This window comes from Ictidomys tridecemlineatus, unplaced genomic scaffold (assembly GCF_052094955.1).
Source record: "Ictidomys tridecemlineatus isolate mIctTri1 unplaced genomic scaffold, mIctTri1.hap1 Scaffold_4737, whole genome shotgun sequence".
In the NCBI taxonomy this organism is placed as follows: domain Eukaryota; kingdom Metazoa; phylum Chordata; class Mammalia; order Rodentia; family Sciuridae; genus Ictidomys; species Ictidomys tridecemlineatus.
Genome location: NW_027523077.1, coordinates 32,928 through 58,572, shown reverse-complemented (window position 1 = coordinate 58,572; position 25,645 = coordinate 32,928). Strand labels below are relative to the sequence as shown.

The 25,645-nt window shown below is 36.7% G+C and overlaps 1 long non-coding RNA gene across 6 annotated transcripts in view; it reads left to right on the top strand.

The window, feature by feature from the left end:
- Positions 1 to 2,175: 2,175 nt before the first annotated feature.
- LOC144373739 (uncharacterized) overlaps positions 2,176 to 25,645 on the top strand; it is a 39,425-nt gene continuing 15,955 nt past the window's right edge. For 3 of the 6 annotated variants that reach the window (XR_013433301.1, XR_013433297.1, XR_013433298.1), the window contains exon 1: positions 2,177 to 2,286. This is a non-coding gene — a long non-coding RNA (uncharacterized LOC144373739). Of the gene's footprint in view, positions 2,287 to 9,357; positions 9,458 to 25,645 lie in introns of those variants that run through there. The other 3 variants (XR_013433299.1, XR_013433300.1, XR_013433302.1) reach the window with 2 other exon arrangements.

The following is a 25,645-nucleotide window of genomic DNA, read 5'->3' as shown; positions in this document are numbered from 1 at the left end:
GATTTCATAACCTAATCATATCCTAAGTACCCCACCTCCCAAAGCCATCACTTTGAAGGTTAGGATTTCTACATATGTATTTATGTATTTGGGGAAGGAGGCACAAACAATCAGCCTATGCAGGATGGATCAAGCTGATAGTATTGATACCCATTGGTTCATCTTTTTTTTTTTAATTTAGAGACAGGGTCTTACTAAGCTGTTCAGGCCTCAGTAAGTTGCTGAGGCTGGCTTTGAACTTGTGGTCCCCCTGCCTCAGCCTTTGAACTTGTGGTCCCCCTGCCTTTCTGGGATTACAGGCGTGTGTCACTGCACCCGGCTCCATTTGTCCATATTAATATTACTAAAATGCATTATCTGTCTCCTGCCCTCAGTCTATTGATTAAAAAAAAAAGAATTTTATTTCTGGGTTGTGCCTGTTTCACAAAGTGAAAAAAAACCCTATGGTTTTGTTTAAAGTGTGTATTCTCAACATCTCCAGATGTTTAACTTTAGTGCATCTGGCAGCCTTTGTCAGAGAGTTTGGTTTAGGGCAAAATGGAATTTGTGTTTCTGTTGTGTTTTGTTTATTTTTTTGTTACTACTTGTGGTGCTGGGCAAGCACTCTATCACTGAGCCCTACTTTTAACCTTTCTTTTTGTGTTTTATCATTGTTATGATTTGAGGGAAGTAATGGTGTCCTAAATGTCCTTACCAAGCCTTCTGAGACTGGGTAAGGTAATCAAGACCTGTGCTAGGCAGAGGTGATACTGATATTGACAGGATGGATCTATTTGTTACAGTTTGGGCATATTAGGCAGGGCATGTAGTAGGGACTCCATTAATGTTTGCTGACTATTGAATGGACCTAAGTAGATCTGTCCAAGATTAGGGTTTCATTGCAATTTTGATATGAATTTTATTTGGACTCTATGGTCATTTTTCCACCACCCCTTTTCTTTAATTTGTTGCCAACATTTCAAAATAGTGAGATTTCACATAAAAATCATGTTTCTAGCTTCTGTTAAAAAAGCAGAAGATCTGGCAACATTAGGCTTGCATTCCTTCATGGCAGCTAGTCAGCTGAAGCTGAGCAGGGACTACATTAGACACAGTCCACTGCTGCCTCTGTTGCTCCCTGCTTCTACTGGGCGTTTGAGTTTGTGACCCTTATGCAATGGTTTCAGGAAGTGGTTTTCTAAATCTCAAGTTATTACTTTTTTAAAAAAATCTTTGTTTATTAATTTATTTTTGTGTGGTGCTGAGGATCAAACCCAGTGCCTCACATGTGCGAGGCAAGGGCTCTACCACTGAGCTATGGCTCCAGCCTGCATTATTACTTTTAATGACTTTTCTGATTATATTGCTACTTAACATACCATATGATCACTTACCTAATTAGAAAATAAGCTCTATGATGGCAGCAATTTTGTGTCTTCTATTTCTAGATATTCTCTCTGGTGCTGGTATATTGCCTTGCACACCATAAGGAAGGCACTACATACTTAAACCTCTCTACTCTGATTTGGCAAGGTGATTGAGGAAGACCAATAATGCTAGAATATTCAAGACATTGTCGTGAAATTCCAAAGTATCTTGATGCATTGGCTTGGAAAACATACTCTGTAGTGTCTTGGAGAAATGATCCAAGTTTATTAACATTATTCTTGCCTCTTGTTTTTATTAATCAGTTCTATCATATAATTTTAGGGTTAATATCCCTTGGCTATATTATTGGCATTGTGAAGTTAATGGCATTTGGAATATTAAGTATTTTCTTGACTATTTATTACATGGATTCTTTGAAATTAAGTCTTACAAGTATTTTCTCACAGGTAGGTAAGTACAGAAAAATAAGTGAAAAGAGTTGAGGTCTAGAATAATCATTGTCAGGAAGGATATGAAAAATAGTTTTTTTTTCTTAAAGTACTGTCTGATGATTCAATTCAAGGACAAAATGAAATCAATTGATAATATTAGAATAGGAAAAAACTATATTGTGTTTGGAGTTAGGGCTTAATTTAAGAGTTCATTGAGTCAATTACTATTAAGTTTTTTTTTAAAGTTGTCTCATTTTGTGAAAACAAACCATGTTTTCTTTAGTCCTACACTAGCCAATGGTATAATGATTGGAATACCTAGTTGACCATTATACATGTTGATTTCATGCCATAAATATTCCTTGACCCATATTGTGTGTTTATTTTTATAATAGGTGAGAAATTCATCCACTCTTCTCTTTAGTTCCTTGATCACAAGAATTTTTGGAGTTAAAAGGGGAAAGGATGAACTTTCCAAAACAAATAGGTAAGTAAGCTTCATCTAATGCTAACTTTTCTTTTTACACAAAATTGTCCTGGCCAAAAATAATTGTCGAAATTTTGCTTACTTTTACAGATTCATCTGTAGCATAAAACTATAAAAATGGTATAATGAATTAACCTGTGCTGCCAAATTCTAAATCCTTGGGCAAAAATATCAACTGATTACAAAGTTGACCTTTCAAATCAACAAATATAAAGCAAGGAAGCCAGGGCTGAAATATAGACTTGTTTCTCACTGCAGTAACTATTCTTTTTTCTTTGTGTCTTCTTCAAGTATTCCTGAAATGTCCTACATTCTTTTTTCCTGATGTGTTATCGAGTATTTACTATCTGTGCAGTATCTTTGATCATATAGGCAAAAGTTTAAAAGATTGTGAAACTCTTATCAGAACACCTTCCAGACTACCTGTGCATTCATTACTCTCCTAAACGAAGGGAGAAAGTTGGAGATGTTGACTGTGTGAAATAAATAATGCATTTACTTTTTGGTCTTTAATTTACTCTGTTTTTTTCAGTAAGGCTTTTTAATGTCTGGAAGGAAATCTATGGAACCATTTTGGTTATTGTTATTATTATTATTATTATTTAATATAATGCACAAGTTCTGTTTGTTCTTAAAGAGAAGCTTTGGATAGTTCTTCAGCATTTGAGGATTTAATAGTAGTGTAGTTGGCTTGCAGCTGTTAACACTAGATGTCACTGTCGCTGCATGTTTAATTACTCCCTTAAACTTTTAGAATCCAATTTGACATACAAGTCATTGTCTTAAGGACCTAAACATGAATTCAAGCCCAGCTTCTCTCTTCCCTAAACAAGTTACTATGCTTTTGCTTCAAATTTAGATTTTAAACTGGTATTTATTAAAATATGTCTTCTTGTGATGAAATTAAGTTTTAAGAACTAAAAGATATGATGAAATAATTTTTTGATATGCTTGTGGTAATTCTAGTGAAACCTGCTGTGGTGGTTCTGAAAATTGCTGCTTATCAGCCTGTAAAATTCACCAAATATTTCAAAGAAAGGTAACTGGCTCTAAGTTTGAATCCCCTGAGTAAATGCAGGAATACTAAGAGATTTTTTTTTTCTCCCCTGAGTTGTATTTTTAAAATAAATATTACTACTTTAGTAGCATGATTATAATTTTTACTTTATAGCCTGTTATTTTTTTTAAATATTTTTAGTTGTAGATGGACACAATACCTTTATTTATTTATTTTTAGGTGGTGCTGAGGATTGAACTCAGTGTCTTACGCATGGTAGGCAACTGCTCTACCACCAAGCCATGACACCAGCCCCTTTAGCTCATTCTTAAAGTAATTTTTCCTGTCATTAACTGAAAATTACTAGTATTTGTTTCTTTTTAACTTTGTCTAATTTGTTAATAATTCTACAGTGTGCTTAAGTTTAAAATAGTTGTATCTTTTTATGAGACCATGATGATGTTTAGTAGTATGAATAAAATATGATATTAAGTAACAATTAAAGTTAATGTTAAAATTGCTCTTCTTGAATGTGTATATAAATTTTACTGTGCACCAGAGAAAAATGATCATTAATTTCATTTAGGTTGCAACTGAAAGAGGATAGAAGAATAAAAGGGCGATGAGATCACACAGTTTTACCCTTTTAGCTAAAGTCACACTGATGGAAATTCATTTCTTTTGAATAGAGAAGATTACAAAATTAATAACTTTCCTAGAAGAAGGGAAATGGAATATTTGTATAATTATTTTGACTAATGGTGGAAAGTGAAATGAAGGAATTAGGAAGTTGATATTTTACTTAAGTGTGGTGAACATTTTTTAGTAAGAGCCTGTATTTCAATAATCAGAAGACTGGCATGTGTCATCTCCTATACAGGCTTCTCTTTTCTATTTAACTCTTGAATTATCAGTTTCTTGGCAGGTCTTCTTAGAAGTTCTGCAAAACATTTAGTTTATTAAATTTGCAATTGTTTGTGATTATTCTACTTTTGTAGTTTATTTAATTTTGTCACTTTTTGTTGAAATATTTATATACCCATTTTCTACATATTAATTCCCCGAAGGATAGGACCGTTTCCATCTATTCTTTGTATATATAAAGGGCACTTTAAGAATGGTACTTACAATGTCTTGTTGGGTGATTACTCAGTCATCAAATAACTAACCTCAGCTGATGACACCTCACAGCCAGTTAAATTTGCTTTCACAACCACAGGTTGTTCTGCATGCAGTCTTGCAAATGTGTGCTCTTGGTCAGAAAGGAACTGAACATAAAAAGAACATCTGCTTTTTTTCCATCTAGTGTGAAAAGAATGTCTACCTTGGAGTAAATAAACTTGGTTTCTAGGCATTTTGCTGCCACTGGAGATGACCTTAGTAGAGTCCCTTATTCACTCCATACTTCAGTTTCTCAATCTATATGACAGGAGTAGTAAGATCTAGATTTTATCTTCATGGGGTTATTAAGAGTCTACAACAAACTATTACAATTTTATTATTTTTTTTAAAATTGAAGTCCTAAACAATTAGAGATATGGTTTGCTGTTTCTGTCTGTTGCCTTGCTGTTAGACTGTGCCTTTTGAGGACAGCACCAGGGTCAGAATCCTGTGTATCTGGTACCTTGTATACTGTCTGGTGTGTAGGAAGCATATAGAAATACTTGCTTAGTAGAAAAAGTAAATTTTATTACTGGGGAGGGGGGGATAAAAAGTTTGTTTTCTACTCCTGCCTTTGTTCTAATAAAGCCACAATAACAAATGAGGTTATCCTCTCTGTGCCTTGAGTTTCTTCTTGCTCAAATAAGAGGTTGGGCCAAGCCTGAGGTGTCTTCCCTCTAAAATATGAAGCTGAGACTTTATATAATGTTACTAGAATTGCATGTTTGATAAAGTGCCAATGCCTTAGACAGTACCTGACACATAGTAGGGACCAGAAGTTTTCATTTAATATGTGGAGAAAGGACCAGGGGTCTGCCTCTCTGTATGAGTGTGTGGAATGCACTTAAGATTGAGCTTTTGAGCCCATTGGTCTGATCTAGATGTGTTCTTTGGATTATGAACAGTGAGAAAATACAAGTTTTACAGTCATGTTATTACACTGTAATTTTCTAACACTCCTTTCCTTTCTGTTTGTTGTCATTTAACTGACTTAGTCTGACAGAATGAATAATGGATTCCATGTAAAATCGGAACATGCATAGCCCTGTTTTCTGGGGAAGGTGCTGTGCTTTCTGCTTTTCTATAGTAGCTGCCATCTGTATGTGAATGGACCGTCCTTGATAGCTGCTCATTCTTTATAGGGTAGCAGCTAAACCAATTGCATCTTTAACTCTGGGGCCCTTGTGTGTCTTAACCTTCAACTATGTTAGTTGCAGCTAAGTGGCAAGTGCCAATATATAGTAGTCTGAGAAGCTTTATTTTTGACTTTGTGGAGTGTCTGCTTTGCCAAAACTTCATACAGGTGCTCAGTGTGCAGAGTTAAATAGTATTGCTTTTACATTTTCCTTTTGCTTAAACTCAACCTGTGAGCCAATAAGAACTTAATGATGAATAAGTACTTACCTTGAATTCAGTTTAAACATGAGGGCTCCAAAACTTGGGCTTTTGAGCTTACAGTTCAGCTGGGGAGAAATAAACTGTTACTTGTGAATCAGATGAAAATAGAAGATATCATATACTAATCACCTGTGCAATGTGATTTGGGTAATGAATGCCTTGGACATCTGTAAATGGAAAAAATAGAGTGCTGTATTTTTGGGGAAATAGTATTTCTTATAAGGCTTTGGGGATGAGTAGATTTAAGGTCATGAAATAGACTGAAAAAGAGAAATGAATAAATAATTTTGTTTACTGTGTTAAGTGCAATTTCTATTCTGTATTATTAAGAAGAGCTCATATTCAAATTAAGAGCTTAGTACAGTTTACTATAATTTAAGAAGAAAATGGGTTTGTAAAAGCATCACTAGATCCAAATAAAATAATTTCCAATGACTGTATTGGGAGATGTTAGATTTATTTTATTTTCTTGGACATAAATGACAGAATTATTAGAATTATTTTTCTTAGTGGCGGAACCCTTCAAGGAGCATCTCTAACTCAGCCCAACTTCTTGCTTATCGGCAGATTTTGAAGCCATTTCCAGACTGACTGGCTTCTTTCCTGTTCTTCGTGTTTTCTAGGAAAAGAGATTCCACAAGTTTCTGTGGTTATCCACTCCATTGTTTAGGAAAGAATTGGTTTTTCAAAACTAAAATTGAGAGCTTTAGGGCAATTGAGTTTTTTATATTTTAGAGAATGTAATTATTAGAATTCAGAATAGCTTATTTGCTTTGAACCACATAGAAGCTTGTAGTAAACACTTACCTATTTGGCCAAACTGAAAATTGGAATTTTCTTTCACTGGGTCTGGGATAATATTAACATCCTCAGACCCAAAGAATTCTCATTTTCCCCACTGAATAACGTTCATTATGTTTTCAATCTGCTGGGTACTAGCATGCAGAGATGAATCAGAAATATTCTGTGCCTAAGGGGAACTGACAGCCCAGTGAAAAATATGGCAGCTATCTGTTGCATTGGATTCTGTTCAACTTACCTTGAGGGAAGGGAGAAGTTTTGTAAGGCAGATGGCATGTCTTTTAGTGTCTTTTGCCTATTCCATGGTTGGCTTGTGCCAGGCCATTTTTATGTGTCTAATTTAACTTTCACGAGATCCCTGCAAGGTGAACAATATCATCATCACCTTACAGTGGCGTAAAACCACAGGGAGTGAATTTTAGTTATTTGCCTGCTGTCGTATAGCCAGAAAGTGGCAGGACTGGAACACAAATTATTTTCATGTACAGGGCACTTATTTATCAATACATAGAGCCTGTCATGAGTAGTATATTACTTTTTTGGTGTATGTCTTTAGATTTTACATTGCCCTAACTGTGGGAGACAAGCCACTTCATTCGTTCATTCAAAGTCTGAATGTGGACCAATAATCACACATTTTTAATATGGTATGTTGATTTCAGTGGGGGTGGGGCGCAGGGGAGAAGTTTGCTTGAGTTGACTCTAAGACCCTTTCTGTGGGTGTTGGAAGACAATATGAATTATGTAGTTTTTTTCATTCGTGGATTTTATGTTTTTGGTGGGGAAGTTATTAGAGCAGTTTATTGCAAGTAAGACAAAGGCAAGAGAAAATACAGTATACCCGATAGAGGGGCAGGCAGGTAGGCTATGGATGAGAATGCCCATAAGTATTCTTTTTTTGAGAGAGCCTCACTGTTTTCATGTATATAAGAGATGAGGCAAGAGTAGGCCTTAAAGTTTCTAACATTATGCTGTTAAACCAGAAAGGTAAAAATCATACTTTTCTGGTTGGCAAGTAGGGAATGAATTAAATTAGCCCAGGAGGTTATCAGTTTTACTAATAAGAAATTTACCTTTTTCATAGTTAACTCTGTAAAACTCAATTGTTTGGTGCTATCGAGAGGGGATTTGGGGTTTACAAAAATTCTTGGCTGTGGTTCAATTTCTTTTAGACTTAATGTTTTACAGAATCTTTGGTTACATTTTTCACATCTTTAATTAAAATGACATAAATGATAACAATTATTATTTGTCTTTATTTTCTAAAGGACCTAAAAAGTCACCCAATCCCATTTTCATTTAACAGATAAGAAAATTAAGGTGCAGAAAATTAAGTGATTTGCTCAAGATCACAAAGCTAGCATTAATATAATTTAATGGTTATTTTTAGCTTATAGCATGACTAGAACATTTGAAAAAATATTTAGTAATGAAGTTTCTATTAGCAACAATAATATTCATTTGAATTTAAATGATTCTAATGTGGAATATGAGGTTCATTCTCCCAAAGAGGCACTTTACTTGTCAGAGGATTTTAAATAATAATGATTTAAAGTTAAGAGCCCCATGATTTGATATAGTCTGGAGGTGTCATTCATGCATTTACCACAAATCTTTGTAGAACATTCAATCTGTTGCTTTAGCCAGGGTAGATAAATGAGTATTTTGGAGACTGAGAAGTACAGTACAAGTCTTGTGTAACCTTGTTGAGATGGTCTAGTCAGAATTAAGTCTGTACTGACATTTTTGTTTACTGGAGAGTTTCATGTTTCAACGTTTTGTTCATTCATAGGTTCATGGATTATAGGTAGGAAGACCACAAATGAAATTTGTAACCAAAAAGAAGTTCTTGAAAAGAAATATGTTCATGAACTTAAAGTGGGAATTACTCATTGTATACTTAAATATTGACTTTTGCATGGACCAAGTAATCTTTGTTCCTTAGGACTGCTTCAGGCCATTGCCCTCTCTAATAACTGAGGCATTGTTGCTCTCGTTTGAGCTTGTTCTATGGAATCTTGGCAATGCATGCATCCTCTTTCTGCATGTAAAAGCATGAGTAAATATTTTTTCTTAGCTTTGATATTTTTGTAGCTTACATTTTATATGAGCCAGACTAATATAATGTAATACCAGGATTACATAATTTAAGACGTCAGGGTTGCTTCCAGGGCTATGCGATAAAGTATTCATTTATCAGGAAGTTTACAAGCTGTATTTGTTGCTCATTCACTACCTGTAGAGAAACACCACAGAGCTGTTTTCCAAATGAGAAAATGGAGTCAAAGAACTTAAGGCCAGAGGGAATGGTTTCCTTAGAACTTAAGATAACATTTATAATTTGTTCAGAATTCAGTCCTAGTAACTATTGATTTTAGTAACATATAGTTTTGAAATTCCAAAAATTTCCAACTATTGTTGTTACACAAAAAACTATTTTTGATAAAAATATGATCAATAAAATTTTTTATGTGTGTCTAATTTAACCTTCACGAGATCCTTGCAAGGTGAGTAATATCATCATCACCTCACAATGGAGTAAAACGACAGGGAGTGAATTTTAGTTATTTGCCTGCTGTCATATAGCTGGAAAGTGGCAGGACTGGAACACAAATTATTTTCATGTACAAAGCATTTATTCACCAGTACACAGAGCCTGTCATGAGCAGTATATTACTTTTTTGGTGTTTGTCTTTACCGTTATTAGAAGAAGATACTTTCCATTTTCCTAAAGTCATGACATGGGGAAAGTAGCACCGCCAGTCTGGATGATGAACTGGTCAGCAGGCTGAGGACCTAATCTGTCAGACTGTGGTATGTGTACTTATGTGTTTGCTTGTAAGTGGGGAAGGAGGGGAGGCAAGTAGTGAAGGGGGAATAGAGTAGTAAACACCTTTGAAATATAATAGACTTTAGGATTCACTAGAAGTACTGAGTTCTGTACCTTGGGCTAGATGTCCTAGTAAAAAATTAAGTAGCTATAGGTGGACACAATATCTTTATTTTATATTTGTGTGGTTAAAAAAATTAAGTAGCATACTCTTGTCATTGTCATTTTTCATCCCTCAAATAATAGCTCCATTTTTTAATATATAAATGTAAGTTTGAAATAGTTCAGACTTAATAGTAGTTAGAATGCTTTTGGATACAACTAATAAAAAACCCAAATCAGAATTTAAACAGGGAAAAGTTATTACATATGTAACCAGGATGTTTTAAGGGGGATTTATTTCTTTCAGGTTGAAGCATGTGTTTTCTCTGTGTTTCTACTGTGCCATCCTAGACGTGGAGGCATGGACCCAGGGGGCTTTCTGGATGGTTACAAGATGGCTGCTATTATGTAGATGTTGGAGCCATCCTCCAGATGTTAGAGTTGAAACACAATATTTAGAAGCCTTGTGTTTCTTATTTCTTTTTGAAAACAATGACACTTCCTCCTGTGTGTGTTTTTATGTCCCCACCTCCACATCCTACAGGTTTTTATTCACATATTATTGACCAATGTTAATTTTTAACATGTCCCAACTTAACCCGGGTGGGGGAAATAGATCTGCCATAATTAGCTTAGACAAATCAGGGTTCTTCAGTTGGGCCTGGAATATATGTTAGCTCTTCCTGAAGCACATGACTAGTCTGAGAATGGTAAATTCTAAAAGTCAAGTTCCATTAAAAGGAAGGACAAGGTTGGGGAAAGAGTGTGAATTAAGCAATGTGTGTTACTACATTGATGTCTGATGTTCAAGGTCATCTCAAAAGCATTGAAAATGTTTTCATTAGGAACAGTGATTTAAATATAGGAAGATAATAAATATATTTTAGCCTAATATGAAAATTTATTTTCTTTACATATTTCCTACATGTAGTTGTAAAGAAATATGAAATAGTACAAGGGTCTAGATATACGGTTCTGTATAATTCATTCTTTTTAATTTTTTTAATTCTTTTTATATGACAGTAGAGTGTATTTTAACACTATACATACTTGGTGTATAGCTTATTCTAATTAGGATCCCATTCTTGTGGTTGTACATGATGTGGAATTATACTGGTCATGTATTCGCATATGAACATAGGAAAGTTATGTTCAGTTCATTGTACTGTCTTTCTTATTCTCCTCTCCACTCCCTTCTCTTCATTGTCCTTTATCTAATCCAATTGAACTTCTATTCTTCTCCTCTCCACTTTCCTTCACTGTGTGTTAGCATCCACGTATTAGAGATAACATTCAACCATTGGTTTTTTGGGGGACTGGCTTATTTCCCTTAGCACGACATTCTTCAGTTCCAACCATTTACCAGCCAATGCCATAATTTCACTCTTCTTTATGGCTTACTAACATTCCATTTTGTATATATACCACATTTTCTGTATCCATTCATCTGTGGAAAGGTACCTAGGTTGGTTCCATAGCTTAGCTGTTTTGAATTGAGCGGATATAAACACTGATGTGGCTATAATTCATTCTTGTAAATAGCTTGCATTTAAAAAATTTTCATGTAATTCCTTAGTCCATTTCATGTTGCTATAACAGAACACGTGATGCTAGGTAGTGCATAAAGAAAAGAGATTTATTTGGCTCATGATTCTGGTGGTGGAAGGTGGTCCAAACAGCATGGTGCTAGTATTCTGGAAAAGTTCCCTCCCCCACACCCATGGCTATCACAACATGGTCAGGAAGTAGAAAGGAAACCAATGGACTGCGTAGAAGGGCCAATTGCATGGTGTGGCTTTGCTTTCCAATAGCCCAGTTTATCAAGAACTAATTCAGTCCCATGAGGTTTGACCTATTCCAAGACATCATGAATCCATTCATGAGGGTATAAGTAACACTGTAACCTAGTTACCTTTCATGAGGCCCTACCCCTTAAAAGTTTGACTACTCCAACATCATTTTATTGGATACCAATCTTCCAGCATATGTCCTTTTGAGGGATAAACCATATCCAAAACCATAGCACCCAGGAACAAAGTATATGTATGTCTTCACACATGAACCAAGTTTTGTAAAACATTAAAATAGAGATTCTGAATCCAAGCTTGAAAATGCTCTTTGACATTATGAATTATCTTCCTGGTTCACAGCTAATCTCTAATAAGCTAACAGTGTTAACATGTTTGTTATCACAAACTCTGGTTTACTTTTGGAATTTGACCCATATATTGGTTTTCTTATCATAAGGCCAAATAGTGTGAAGTCAAATGATCTTTCTAAATTTATGGGAATTGGCATTTAATTATTTTTGTTTCTGTGTCAAAAATCCCTTTTCTATTTCAATTGAATGTGGTATTTTGATGTGACTTTTTTGGCCTCTGAACTCAAATTAGGCCAATTGTTCTGAATAATCTCTCTTTCTTTTTCTGCCAAGTTTCTTTCTTTTCTGTCCTCTGAACTCTAACTGCTTTGTTCTCTACAAACTGCCTCTATAGAATTGGAACATGAGGCTGTCTGGGTCAGGGCAAACCAGCTGGGCTTGACAGAAGTTAGGGTTAGATTAGCTTCATTTGACAAGGATCAGTACGTCTGATCCAGTTGCTAAATCTTGGAAGACTAGAATTTTCCATTCTATAAGCACAATTCCATGACATCTTGCCTTTCTTTTGCTCTTAAGACATCTTCATCTTAGTTGTATCTATTTCTACAACCTCTCATATCTGAATAATTGTCTTAGATCCATCTAATGGTCAACTACATACCCCTGTCCCGTAGTTCACTTGATCCCCTCTGTCACCCCTTTAATCAAAGCTTTCCTATGCCTGTGGTTCCATTTCTGTGTAACTGGTGTCCAGGTTAGGCATTCTGACATTTTTTTTCTTCATCATTCATTCAGCAAGTATATGAGGTAGGTTCAAGCACTGAGGGGATGAGGGGATGACACACATTTATAAAATAGGATGCAAATCTCTGAAGAACAATGGAAGAGGAGAGGCAAGACTTGGACTCAACTGTAAAGTTACCTATAAAGCAAGGTGGGAAGCTGAAGGTAACTGTGGACTTTGCTCTCCCTCATGGGAAGAGCCTCACTCCCGCTGCACTGTGCAGACGTGGCTGTAGCAGAGCTCTTGCTAATGTCTTCTATTTGTGATTGTAACACTGGAAACTCTCCTTCAAGATTGCACATCACATTTCTATCGGCCATATTCCCAGCATCCTTGTAGATAAATAAAGGACAAGGGTTTTTTTTTTTTTTTTTTTTTTTAACAGAGAAATAAAGAAGCAGAGTGGCTACAGCACTGCTGAGCTGGAAGTCAGAAAAGTCCTCATTTTCTGTCCATCTCAGCTCCGGATCACCTCCCCTCCTCTATAGCCTTTGTCATTAAACCTCTTTTCTTGCCATTCATCACAACTGTAATGTGCTATCATGCTCATTCTCCCCAAGTAAATCTTAATCTCTTTGCACACAGAAATAGTTGTGGGGTTTCTGTGTTTTTTTGTGGGTTGTGGTACTTTTCTATAATTTGTTTGGATGCAGAGCTAGACAGAGTCACGTAAAAATGAATCAAATTTTGAAATTGTGACTTTTTGTCTGAGCAGTTGTGTATCTCTGAAGTACACAAGGGATTCCTAGTCCTACTATATTAGAGCCACGTTTTGTATCCCACTGGTTACTAGTTATGTAGAAAAGAGGCCCTGATAAGTTTCATATTTTACCTAGCTTTTGAGGAGTATTATGTTCTAATATAAGCTCTGACATTTTGTTTATATTGTGACTTCCCCTCTTTGACCCTGTTTCCTTTTCTGTCAAATTAAGATATTGGCCTTGTTGTTACCTAGGTCTGCTCTGGCCTCATGAGCCTGTGACCTGAGACCTTTCTGAACTGTAAACTTCTCTCCCCTGATTGCTTTTTAGGGACTCCTGTGGAAGCCCATCTTTCTGTCCCCTGCTGCATGTTTTAGAGCCATATGAGAGAAGCCTGGATTGATAAGAGTAGGAGAGGGGGTATTTTTTCTGTTTAAAATCATAGAATTATAAGTAAGCCAAAACAGGTGGGAAAATCCTCTCAGATTAATGCAGCTTGAATGGAAGACTCATGCGGGAGAGCCCTGTGTGCTTCAGTGTGATGGGAATAAATAATTCTGCTTATGAAATAGTGCTCCTAAGTTTGCTTATTAAGAAAAATTTTAGAGAGGGGAAGGAGTTGGTAGTATAATGGAGAGAGAGGGCACTTCCTTAAATATATTTCTTCAATATTCAGTTGATAAATGTGTATATGTAATTTACGTAGGGCAACAATGTATCCTTTCAATACATGTATACATGTATACAGAGTTAATAATCAGATCAGGGTAAGTGGTGTATCCACTACCTTATGTTTCTTTGTGTTGGTAACATTCAAAATCTGAGAACAGACTTTTTCATCCTGCTTTGGCATGTCTCTGCTAATAAACTAGAAACTCCTGAGGCTAGAAAAGAGACATCGTGGCCTATGAGTGAGACCACATACCTGTACCCAGATAAATGATGTGCAAGTGAGCCCAGAATCATGTCAGTAATTTGAGGAAAGTGTAGGATGGGAATGTTATGCCTGGGGCCTACAGAAGGATTTTTCGCTAGAAAGGAAAATATTTTATTAATGACCAAACCAGTTGTGTTGATATCAGACTGGATCATTAAATGTATCACTTGCTGAGAACTAGTAAGGATTCCCAAAGAGTAAGTCATGCCTGAGTCACCTCATTGTTAATGGGATTACTAGGATGGTGGATATAGACAGTGCAGCTTTATTTAATATTTGATTTACTTAAATGAAATCAGACTAGATTGCATGTTTATCAAATTTGTGTGTGAAGTAAACATTACAGGCAAGGGAATAGAAAAATCAAAATAGTTTTCAAGCATAGGCATGACAAACACAATTTCAGCCTTGTGGCCGTTACCTCTGTGTGGCTATTACTTCTGTGTGGCTGGAGGGGAAGGGTTCAGTTGAAAGCCATATACTCTAGTTTCCATTTAATTTGTGATGTGTTGTTTTTGTTTGATTGTTTGTCTGATATAGTCCATAATTGAAAAGTAATATTCAAAATAGCTTTAGATTGATGGGCTGAGACTATCAAGATAACATTTAATAGAGATATGTATCATATTCTGATTTTTTCAATTAAAAATCATACACATGCAAAATGAGGGATATCTGGCTTCATGGAAGTTTTTATGAAAAGTAAACAACAAAAAAGTCTTGTGGAATGGGATTTCCTTGTGACCTGTGACGATTGTAGTGTGACAATTGCCACTTTTTGATAGCAGAGGCAATAATCCCCCTGAACTCTGTTGCTTAAACTAAACCCCACATTATTCTGTTTATTATTCTGCTCTGGGATCCCCATTTTAGAAGGGTCATTGATAAACTAATATTTATGCAGGGGAGGTGACCAACATAAGGAGGAAGCTAAACATCTGGAAATCATTAGAATGGAGAAGACTTAGAGGCAACGTGGTGATTGTCTTTACATACTTGATTGTCTTTACATACTTGAGGGCAGAAGGCACACAATTTCTTTCTTTCTTTCTCTTTTTCCTTCTCGATAAAATAGTTGGAGATTTCAGCTTTTAATATAAAAAAGAGTTCTGTGAAAGTCAGCCTTCTCCATCAAGAACATAAAAATTTTTCTAATGCTGAGCTGTCCATAGTGTTTGAGGAAAACTGATCATACGTTGAGAATATTTTGTGAAGGGTTTCTGCAGTGTGTCTGTATTTGGGTTAGATGACTATCCAAGGCATCTATTTGGGATGTCTTATTTCAAAACAGTGGAACCACTCGGAATTTAGTAGATTCTAAATGGGCAGTGAATTACATGATAGAATCTTCCTTTAATGGAAGTATATTTGATGCATATTTGCAGATTTTTAAATGGATCTTCAGTTTCCCAAAGAAAGGGGTGCAGTTTTTAACGTGGCCTGCAAGGTTATGGTGATCTGCTCCTAAATGGTGCCCTCCAGGAATTAATTCACCTAAATTTAGCTTCTAAATAACTTCTATAACTTTGTTCTGAAAACATTTTTTGGCCTATGTGATGTTATGTCTGAAAAGCATTCCTTATTAATTTAATTATCTTTTTTTGTGTGTGGTTGCTATATTTTTCTCTATTCCAGATGTTGGCTTAAGCCACATTTGTTTTCTGAGAAGCATCAGAAACATCTGAGTCTTTGAGAAGTTAGAGATGCTTTTCTGAATTGATTGAAATAGATAACTCTTTGTGGTCCAAACTTACCAGAGGAACTTTTTGAACGGAGATCCCTGCAGAGAGAGTAGCAGAGTCCTCAAGCCTTGCCCATTACAAAAGTAGAAACACCCAAGAATAGGGCTTTCCCAGTACTGTTAATGTAGAATATCCTCTTCCCCCAGCATAGAATTCCCAGACTCCACCCTTCCTGTGGTTACCACTGATTTCCAGGAGGCTTAGGGAAACAGGGTACAGGAAATGAGTCTCCCTACACCATCCTCATTTGCTAAGAGTTGTTGGTGAAAGAAGGAACCTGCTACCTCATCAGTCTGGAAACCCTGACCTCTTGGTTTAAGTAGTGTGACTGTGTGACACCAGGCCAGGCTTTGGGCCAGATGTCAAGGTGAGATGTTCATTTCTGCTCAAGGGGTTTTCAGTTGCTCACTTTTCCTCTTTGCCTATAGACTAAATTGTGCCCACTCTTTTTTTTTTTTTTTTCACAGACATGTCAATGACCCCAGTGTTAGTTTCTTTGAGGCTGATTGTATCACAGGGACATATATTTGAAATAAAGCCATGAGACTTTGGTGATGGCATTTTAGGATTTAAATAAAGAAGACATAGAAGCAGCGTTTGGAAGGTTCTTTCCCAGTGCTGGTGGAATCACACTGGGCAACTGCCTACTCTGCCTCCTTACTGTGGCTCTGCCTAGTTTTTATTTGGAGAGCTGTGCTTGTGGCCTTCCGAATTCTATGTAGCAGTAGCTGAGGTTCAGCATGTGAAATGAAATCATGTTTTTTGTATTCTATGGCTGTTTGCATAAAAATATACTCTGTTGTCTGACACCAATTTTTTTTCCCCTCTCGGTTCCTAAAGAGGGCCCAGCCAATTTCATCTCTGATGACAGATCTCTTTAAGACCTTTTTTCTAAGTATGTCTTTGAGCAAGAGGAATGAGGAGTTCACCTCTTATGGAATGCATTGACAAAGCAAGCTAGAAAAACAAAACTTGTAGGGAAGAGCTTTTCTTAAATGTTATCTGTTACTTTAACAGGCCAATTCAGGTCATGTTAGAACAACTTATTTGATCTGCAAACAATCTCATTCTTAGGTGAAATTTCTGACAATGATGATAATCTGTGGCCTATTGCTGCCATTCACTCTAAAACTTAGAATCCAATCAGTTGATTGTTGGCTAAACATTCCTTGTGTACTTAGTGGTGTTAGGTCTTGGGCAAAATGCTAAGTAAAGAAAAAGGTCTTCATCCTCAAAAAGAATATCCAGTCTAGCTGGTGAGATAGAACAACAGCCTATAAGCCTGACCATGTATATTAACCACTTCCTTATAGGATATCTATCCTAAGGATAAGGCTTAGTGGGTTCCAGAAATTCCAGAAAGCTTCCTCAAGTAGCAGAGCAGGGGAAAAAAGGAAATTCAGCTTGCCATCTCGAGGACTTTTAGAAGTCACTCATGGTGATTTCATGTGAGAACAAAGTCAGGCCATGCACTCTGCAGACAGTGGGGCCCAACAAGGGGGAGATTGTGATAGAGCTTTATGATTCATAACTTGGAAGTCATCATAAAGAGCTTTGCTTCCACTTGAACCATGGGTGACCCAAGAAATTCACAAAAATAAATGACTTATTGTTTAACAGGAGAAACCATTGATATGGAATAAGAACAGTATTTGCCCCAAAGACGGCATTTTACTCTTGTGGGAATACTGAATAGTAATGGGGGAAAGTTTAAATTTAGTAATATTAAAATTTTTAAATGCTTTAGCAATATTTTTCCAAAAGGAACTGTCATTTTCTTGGCCATAAATATTTTCTCAAAAATAGTAGACAAGGTGCTCAGCAGGCATTTTAAATTCTAACTTAAGGATTTCACAGTACCAAGTTCCAAATGCTGACAATATGCAGTTTTTTTATCCTATGTAGTAGGGATCATTTTAAGTCCAGAAGTATATATGTATATTTTTCTTTTCAAACAGATATGAATTAGGGAATAAGTAGGCAGGCAAAGATTAATTATAGTAGGCTTCAAATGAAGACATGGAAAAATAACATTATAGTATGTTTTGGTTATCTTTCCCTGACTGGCATAGCTTTTTTCTACTCTGCTTCTGAGTCTTGACCCTTGCTAGACTATAGTACACCCTCCTGCCCAACCTCATTCTCAGGGGACAAGTTCAAAACCTCCACTGGTGCCTGAAACTATAAAGTACCAGATCCTACGTGTACTATGTTTGTTACTATAATACCACACACTATAGCTGTAACTTGAATTGTGGCAGAAAAACTAGCATGAATTTCTTTTTTCTCTCTTTACAGTTTCACAGGGACTACTTCATTTGTTCTTATCATAAATCTTACCACCAACCTGATTATTCTCTTTCCTTATTAAGTTGAGAACTTCTACTTTTTAGGAATCATCCTATATTGGGCATATCTGAATTTCAAGCATCACTGTTATGACTTGAACACAAGCACTCATTACTGCCATGGTCAGTCTGATAAGTGAGGTGGCTGGCTGTTCACAGGTGGGTAGCATCTATATTGTGGATATGCTGCACAAAGGGCTGACTCACGTCTCTGGTGGAACAGAGCAGGGTCGCATGAGATTTGTTCATGCTATTCAAAATGGTACACAAACTAAAACGTATCAATTGTTTATTCCTGGAATTTTCCATGTGGTATTTTTGGGCCATGGGTAACTGAAATTGCAGAAAGCAAAACCTCAGCTAAGCAGGGACTCCTTCATTTATAATCTAGTTAAAAAAAGTTTCATTAGTCACATTGGCTGGACTAGATGCATTGTGACCTGCATGTTTTGCTTGTTCCTCCTTAGCTTATTTTTCTCACTCACCTGGAACATTGAGACATTCCGCTGCTTGTCTCCCTCCAAGCCAGTTACAGACATCCTCTTTTTTATAATATATGTTCTCTTTTTTATGTTTATGATCAAGTAGTTTATTTGTTGGCATTGGAGAATGTTTGCACTATTGCATGACTACATGAATTGAAAATATGTAAAATATATATGAAATTGGATGGGCCCCTCTCATGAAAGAGAGAAAAGAGTAAATGGTCATAGGTCAGCATTAATAAGCATTTGTTCTACCATGTGTTCTCATATCACTTGAATTTGTGACCATTCTTCATCACCATTAAATATATTTACTGAGGGCCTGTTCTGTGCCCTTGTCTAACATCCTGGGTCTCATCTCTTGTTTGAAAGAGAAGAGAGGTCTGCAGTCCATCTTCTGTGGTCAGATGTTAGAAAAAGTTCTGTGTTCATAGGCTCCTACTTCCTCCCCTCCTAATCATTCCTCAGACTACTGCAGCCAACTCCTTCTACCACTGCGCTGAAACTGTATCTAGAAAGGTGAAATTGTAGTGACCTCCTAGTTAAAAAATCCATTGGATGCTTTGCAGTCATCTTTTTTGGTTTGTATCTGGAGTTGACACTATTGCAAACTTCCTTTCATATGATACTCTTTCCTCAGTGACCTTCTCTGGCCACTTCTTTCTGCTTCCTCCTGTTGCCTTTCAGACATTGATGCACCTCTTTGTCCTGCCCTCAGCCCACTTCTTTTTCGATCTTATGCACTCTGGAGTTGCCACACACCTACACTGATAAGTCAATTCTAGATCTGGAACTCATAGAATCAAATGAAGCTTGCCCACCCCCCCTGGGTACTCTACCACTGAACCACATCCCCAGCCCTTTTATTTTATTTATTTATTTTTTTGAGACAGGATCTCACTGAGTTGCTTAGGATCTTACAAAGTTGCTGAGGCTGGCCTCAAACTTGAAATCCTATTACCTCAGTCTCCCAAATCACTGGGGTTATAGTGATGTACCACCTATTGGACAGCTTCTTCTGCCTGTGCCACAGGCACCCATAAGTTAGCAGTTTCAGTTACCTTGGCACACTGAGGGCTGAACATCCAGTCCTCTCCTCGTCACATGTAATGCCTGACATCACACTCCATCCACCTGGCAGAAGTTCCCTTCTCCAAAGAAAATGATGGAATCTGGACTCACAGAGGCTTCTCCACCGTAACTGACTGCTCATGCTTGCTTGGTTTTCTTTTTTTTTTATTCTCTTCCTTCTCTTTCTCCTCCTTCTTCTTTCTCTTCTTCATTTTTTGTCCCTCTAGTGCTGGGAATGGAACCCAGACCTGATGCCTGCTAGGCACTGTACCTCTCAGGGGAACTCCACCACTGAGCTACACGCCCAGCCCTCCTGCCTACTCAATAACAAAGGAACATTTGTCTTTAAAAATATATATATCACTTTCTTCCCAAAGCCCTTTAGGGAGTGTGAAATGATTTTTTGTTTCTTATATTGATTATCATCAGTTTGAGGTAGCAAGTGGCAGGCATTGGTAACTTTCTTTGGAGATAAAAAAAAAAAAGATGACACTCCAGAGTCCAGAAGGAATAAATCTAATGTGTCCACAGTGAAAAAATGACTGTGGAAGGAGTCAGGGACTATGAGTCACTCACTCAGCAGATATTTATTGGGAACATCAAAGTGTCAGGCACTAGAAAAATGCAGTGTTGAGTCAGACCCAGGGTTCTGTCATGATGTGCTGTGACACTTCTTGTCCCTATCTTTTGTACTCTGATTTTTTTCATCCTAATTAGTGATTAATGATAACAATTAGCAAATGTTTACCATGGGCCAGGCACTGTTTTAGAACCTTACACATACTAACTCATTTAATCATCACAAAAGTCACTGTGAGCTTATTATCATTGTTATTATTACTGAGGGAGGGCAAAGGCTGGGCAGAAGAAAATTTAGAAATATGCCCTACCTCAGTCTGCTGGTAAGTGATAAGGCATGGATTTGAATCCAGGTGATCTGACTCCAGAACCCATCTGCCATTGTCTTGGCTATCCTAACTCCTCACCCCATAGCAAGTCCTTCCACTAGCTATCCATGATGCTCTGTGATGTAAGACAAGCTAGTTCTCCACGTGCCAGAGTTAACCTGTGGTTTTGAATAACAAATATTTAGACTTTTCTTTCTTGAAACGCTTGCCCCCTTGGGCATTGCATTGGCAGTGGTCTCTTTTTCTAATCTGAATTCCACAGAAAAAAAAGAAAAAGTTGCAGTTAGGTCCAAGTGGTTTTGACAGGTTGCTAAATAAAACTGGCTTAACTGAAGTTCTGAGAATTTCTTACAAAAGAAAATTTCCTTAGTATAGGAAATCATGGGTCATTGCAGTTATAAGTGTCTTAGTAAATAGAAAATGTGGCTTGAGGCTAAGAAGCATAAAATCTTAATGAGATTATTTGTGGGTTGCTATTTATGCATACCTTTTAAACCATTAAAAAATGTTTCCTATCTGTCTTCAGTGTGTCATGTTAAGTTTCCACTGTTGAAATCTTACATAATTTTTGAGAATCTCCAGAGTTGCTAAAAGGAAAGAAAAAAGCAATAGTAACAAAAATTTATGTAGAATTTGAAATTTACAAAGTACTTTCACATACAGTAACCTTTCTGATCATCCCTGTTTTTATTCTCTTAGAAAATAGAATCACAAGGCTTTCAATGAAAATTTATAAAATTACCTATGTTTTCTTATATGGTAATTCTGAACTGATTTGGAAAAACTCAAATCTGAATCAGTGATGTGTTTAAATTACTAATGTTACTCCAAATTGCAGGTAGTAACTTTGGGGAACTTCTCTGACAGATACATAACAGGAGCATTTGGCTGACCGTAAGGTCTATGAAGTGGTTAAAACCTCCTTTGGTTCCTTAGTTTTGAGTTTTCCTTGTGCTTAGTCCCACTTCCCTCCTTCACCAACTTGAGGTGAGGGCACACTGAGGGCGAGGTAGGCTCCTCTGAGGCTTTTGGCAGCAGGGAGAACACTTGGCTAGGCCATTTGTGCCCCGACTACCAGCTACAAGAAATCAAAGATTTCTCTCAGCTGTAGATGAAAACTCTTAGACACATAGGAAAACTTTATATTTCTATATAAATATCATGTGTGTGTGTGTGTGTGTGTGTGTGTGTGTGTATAGTTGTAGATGGAAACAATGCTTTTGTTTTTATGTGGTGCTGAGGATCAAACCCAGGGCCTCACACTAGGCAAGCACTCTACTACTGAGCCACTACCCCAGCCCCCATAGGGAAACTTTAGTTCAGTCTTAGAATGAAAATTAGGCATGACCCCAGTAGTGAGATTTTCCTGCTCAGTATATAAAGTGAGAGCATTAATAAAGTATATATTTGTATGAAAGGTGCTGCTCTACAAATAAATCTGCTCTTTTTTGATTATTAGAACTGTACAGGAAGAAGTCATCTGTTTTGGTATAAACTATGGAAATATATCTAGGTAGCCAAGGAAAAACTGAATTGTTACTGAAGGATGTGTCACACAGAAAAGAAATAATTTTCAAAGCAGTGGCTGGAAACTATTTTCAAACATGAATCTAGGGAGTCCCTTGAGCTGTCTGTGTGGGTGATGGGTGAGTAGTATTGGTTTGGTTCTTGCCGGGCTACTTGTTTATTTATTTTCCCACAAAGATTCCTTCTTTCCTGTGAAATGAGAGTTGAAGGTGCAGCTCCATTTCAGTGTAGATTAAACAAAAAGTAGAATTCTTTTATACTTACTATAACTTGTATAAATCTAGTGAAGAGAAACAGGTTTTCTTGCTAAGCTTCAGTATTATATAATTAATATAATACAATTATTTTCTTTAACCTTTTTTTAAAAACTACATGATTTAAGATATTTAAGAATTTAATTCATAAGAGATTGAAACTGGACATAGGAGAAAGACTAGAGAAGGATCAGCATTCTGCTACCTGGTTGAACACATCTCTAAAGTGGCTGCCTTAGAATACCATGTCCTGATAGAACTCCCTATTGAAAGCCAGCCAGCAGAGCCACTTCTTTATGCCCTACTCCTTACCTGAAGCACTGTGAATTGTCACCAGGGCCCTGAGTATGAACATAGGTGACTCCACAGGATTGCTACTCAGCCTGACAGAAGGGAACTAGTGTCACTGGGCAATCCACACTCTGATTTAGAAACCCCAGGCTGTGGGTTTGGAATTGGCCAGATACCCTGGCTCAACCTTGAATAAATATTCCTGAGGCCTAAATAGGATAGGGAATTCAAAGCCCTATTTTTCCCAAGTTCTTCCATAACCAATCCATGGCTGCTTGTTGTGAGATTTAAGTGGAGAGACCATGTTTTGGAGGGGAAACAAGGCGTCATTCTTTACTATAAATTAATTCTCCCATAGCAGTTCCCTTTTCTCTTAGAAGTGAAACCATTAGAGGGGCCAGATCAAACCCACTCTAGTCATTGACCAGGGCCAGCTTTATCATACACCCTGCCCAATGTAGTAACAACCTGTGTGAAATGACTTGAGAAATCTTAGGCAGTGCCCTCTCCCCACCCAGATATCTCAAATGCAGCCTTCATCTTAAGCCAGGTCTTAAAGACTCAGGTAGACTTTTATTCTTTTAGTATTTGGATTTCATCCCTTCTAAGAAAATGGACATCACAGTGGGAGGTAAATGACTTTTATGTTATTATAGTCACTTATGCCATGATATAAATTAGTTTAAGTTTCTTTGGTTTTGAAAGAAAGATAATTAGATGACAATGGGGAGAAGGTGCAGAATTGGAACAAAGGTGGGAAGCACAGTCATCACTCTTGTGGCCTGGCTGAGGACTCTGTGACTTCTTTCCCATTAGAACTTGCTTCTATACTTTCAGGGAAACAGGGCATCCTATTTTCCATTTACTTCTCCCTTCTGTCAAACAAAGACTTAGAGGTCTTTTTACGGCTTTGACTCTTCCTTACCCCTTCTAGATGTAGTTCCATTTCCTTTCCAAGATGAAAGCATGTCTTTGTCCCCTCCCAGAATAGTTCCAGGCAGCAGAACATAGTGAATCCTTCCAGATAAAGAGGATGCTGATAAAATGCCAGATTGTTATCAGAGAAGCAAAGTGAGGGGAGTCAAGTCCCTACCATTAATTACCTCATTACAGCTTTGTTTATATCCTGTTCATTTGGGGCATGTTTTTCTTGGACAGTTTCTTATCTGTGTTCTGAACTGCAGTCTGAAGTTTGCAAAACTCCCAAAGGTCAGGAAATAGTGGGTTCCTTCTTTGCTTAATGGCAAGGAAGAGAAGATCAAAGTTTCTATCTTCATCTGGAAGGAAATAGACAAATGCTTGGTTTGGGCAGCCTATTCCTCACCTCAGTAGACAACTATACTGTGCTGATTGAGCTCTGGCTCTGAATATTGAGGAAGTTACCTGGAAATAGAATGGCATTTATCTCTGTGAAGCCATGAGCATCAAGCAGTGATTGTATATCCAGACATTGAGGCTGGAGTTCAGTTGAATCTAAAGTAATACTACTTGGTAGTTTTAGTAAATATACTTGATGCCACTGAACTGTATTCCTAAAAATGGCTAAAATGGTTGACAAAGTTATGTTTCTTTACTAAACAAGTCCATATCTGACCTCATGTTGTTTTATTCGGTTTGGTCTGCAGCCCAACCCATCTTTGCTAACAAGACTATGGACATAATTCAACCCACCCTCTCAGCTCACTGGTGATATGGGCTTCTGAAGACCAGAACATTGTGTTTTTCATAAGACAAAATCCTACAAGCATGTTATCTGGTAATATACCTGCAGTACGAATTTGAAGAATAAAAGAAAGAAAAAGCGAATAAGAGAATATACCTCATTCTAAATCATGAAACTTAGTTCTTATTAACTCCAAAAGCCCTCGCTCAGAGCTCCAATGTAAAGTGTCTTGTTTTTACCTTGTGTGCATGTCTCCTGGTTCATCGCTGTCATCACTTGAAGTTAGCTGATAAAGTCAATTTGATTTTTGCAGGCGCTTGCTCATATTTAAATTTAGTATTTCCTTAGAAGAGGCTAGAAAAATGAGGGACTTAGGGAAAAGTTAAGGTAAATCTTGAAATATATAAAAGCTCACTTTGAGTGAAAACTAATTAAAAACAAGCCCTGGCCTTTTCATAGGCAAGAAAAAATTGGAATGGCGACAGGGGATATATTCTTTAGGAAATAAAAACTTTGCCAGAAATAGCATGGGTGGTTAAAGGAGTCTGGTGTGAAAGTTGCATCGTTTAAAAAATAATATATCTTTACTTTCTTCTTGACTAATGGTTTTGTCAGAATAACTGTTTAGATAATAAATGAAGTACTTTGAAGTGCATAGGGGAACAAACATTTCTGTGCCTTGTACTAACTGGTGATACAGATTATAAACTAAATGATGCCAAACTTCATCAGTTCATCCCAGATCTGCACACTAGCAAGCTTAGTCAAAGCCGTAGAAATCTACTGAGGAAATCATGAAAATGAATGGAATTGATCCAGAATGTGTTAATTTTCTTCCGAAATGTTATATTTATTAGACCTCAACACACAAAAGTTAAAACAGTATTGAATTTCACACATAGCACTTTATTTGTAATCTTAGGTTAAAGGTTATGGCTTTGGCATGACTGAAGAATAATGACTCATACATTTTACACTGACTTTATTTTATTTCTGATAGGCATAAAGGAGAGCTAGGGAGTAAGATGATAGTGCATTAAGGCTGAATTTATTAGTTGATTGGACACAAATGGAAATACAGAATGTCACTTAATGATTTTTTTGTTTCTGTTGATATTTGTATTTATACTTTGGGTGAAGACTGTGAAATGCTAACTTATACTTAAAATGCAATATAAAATATCTCTTGACTATTAAAATTAGGAGTGAGAATTAACAGTGATTTTTTTCTAATAAATGTCTCAAACTATACATAGCT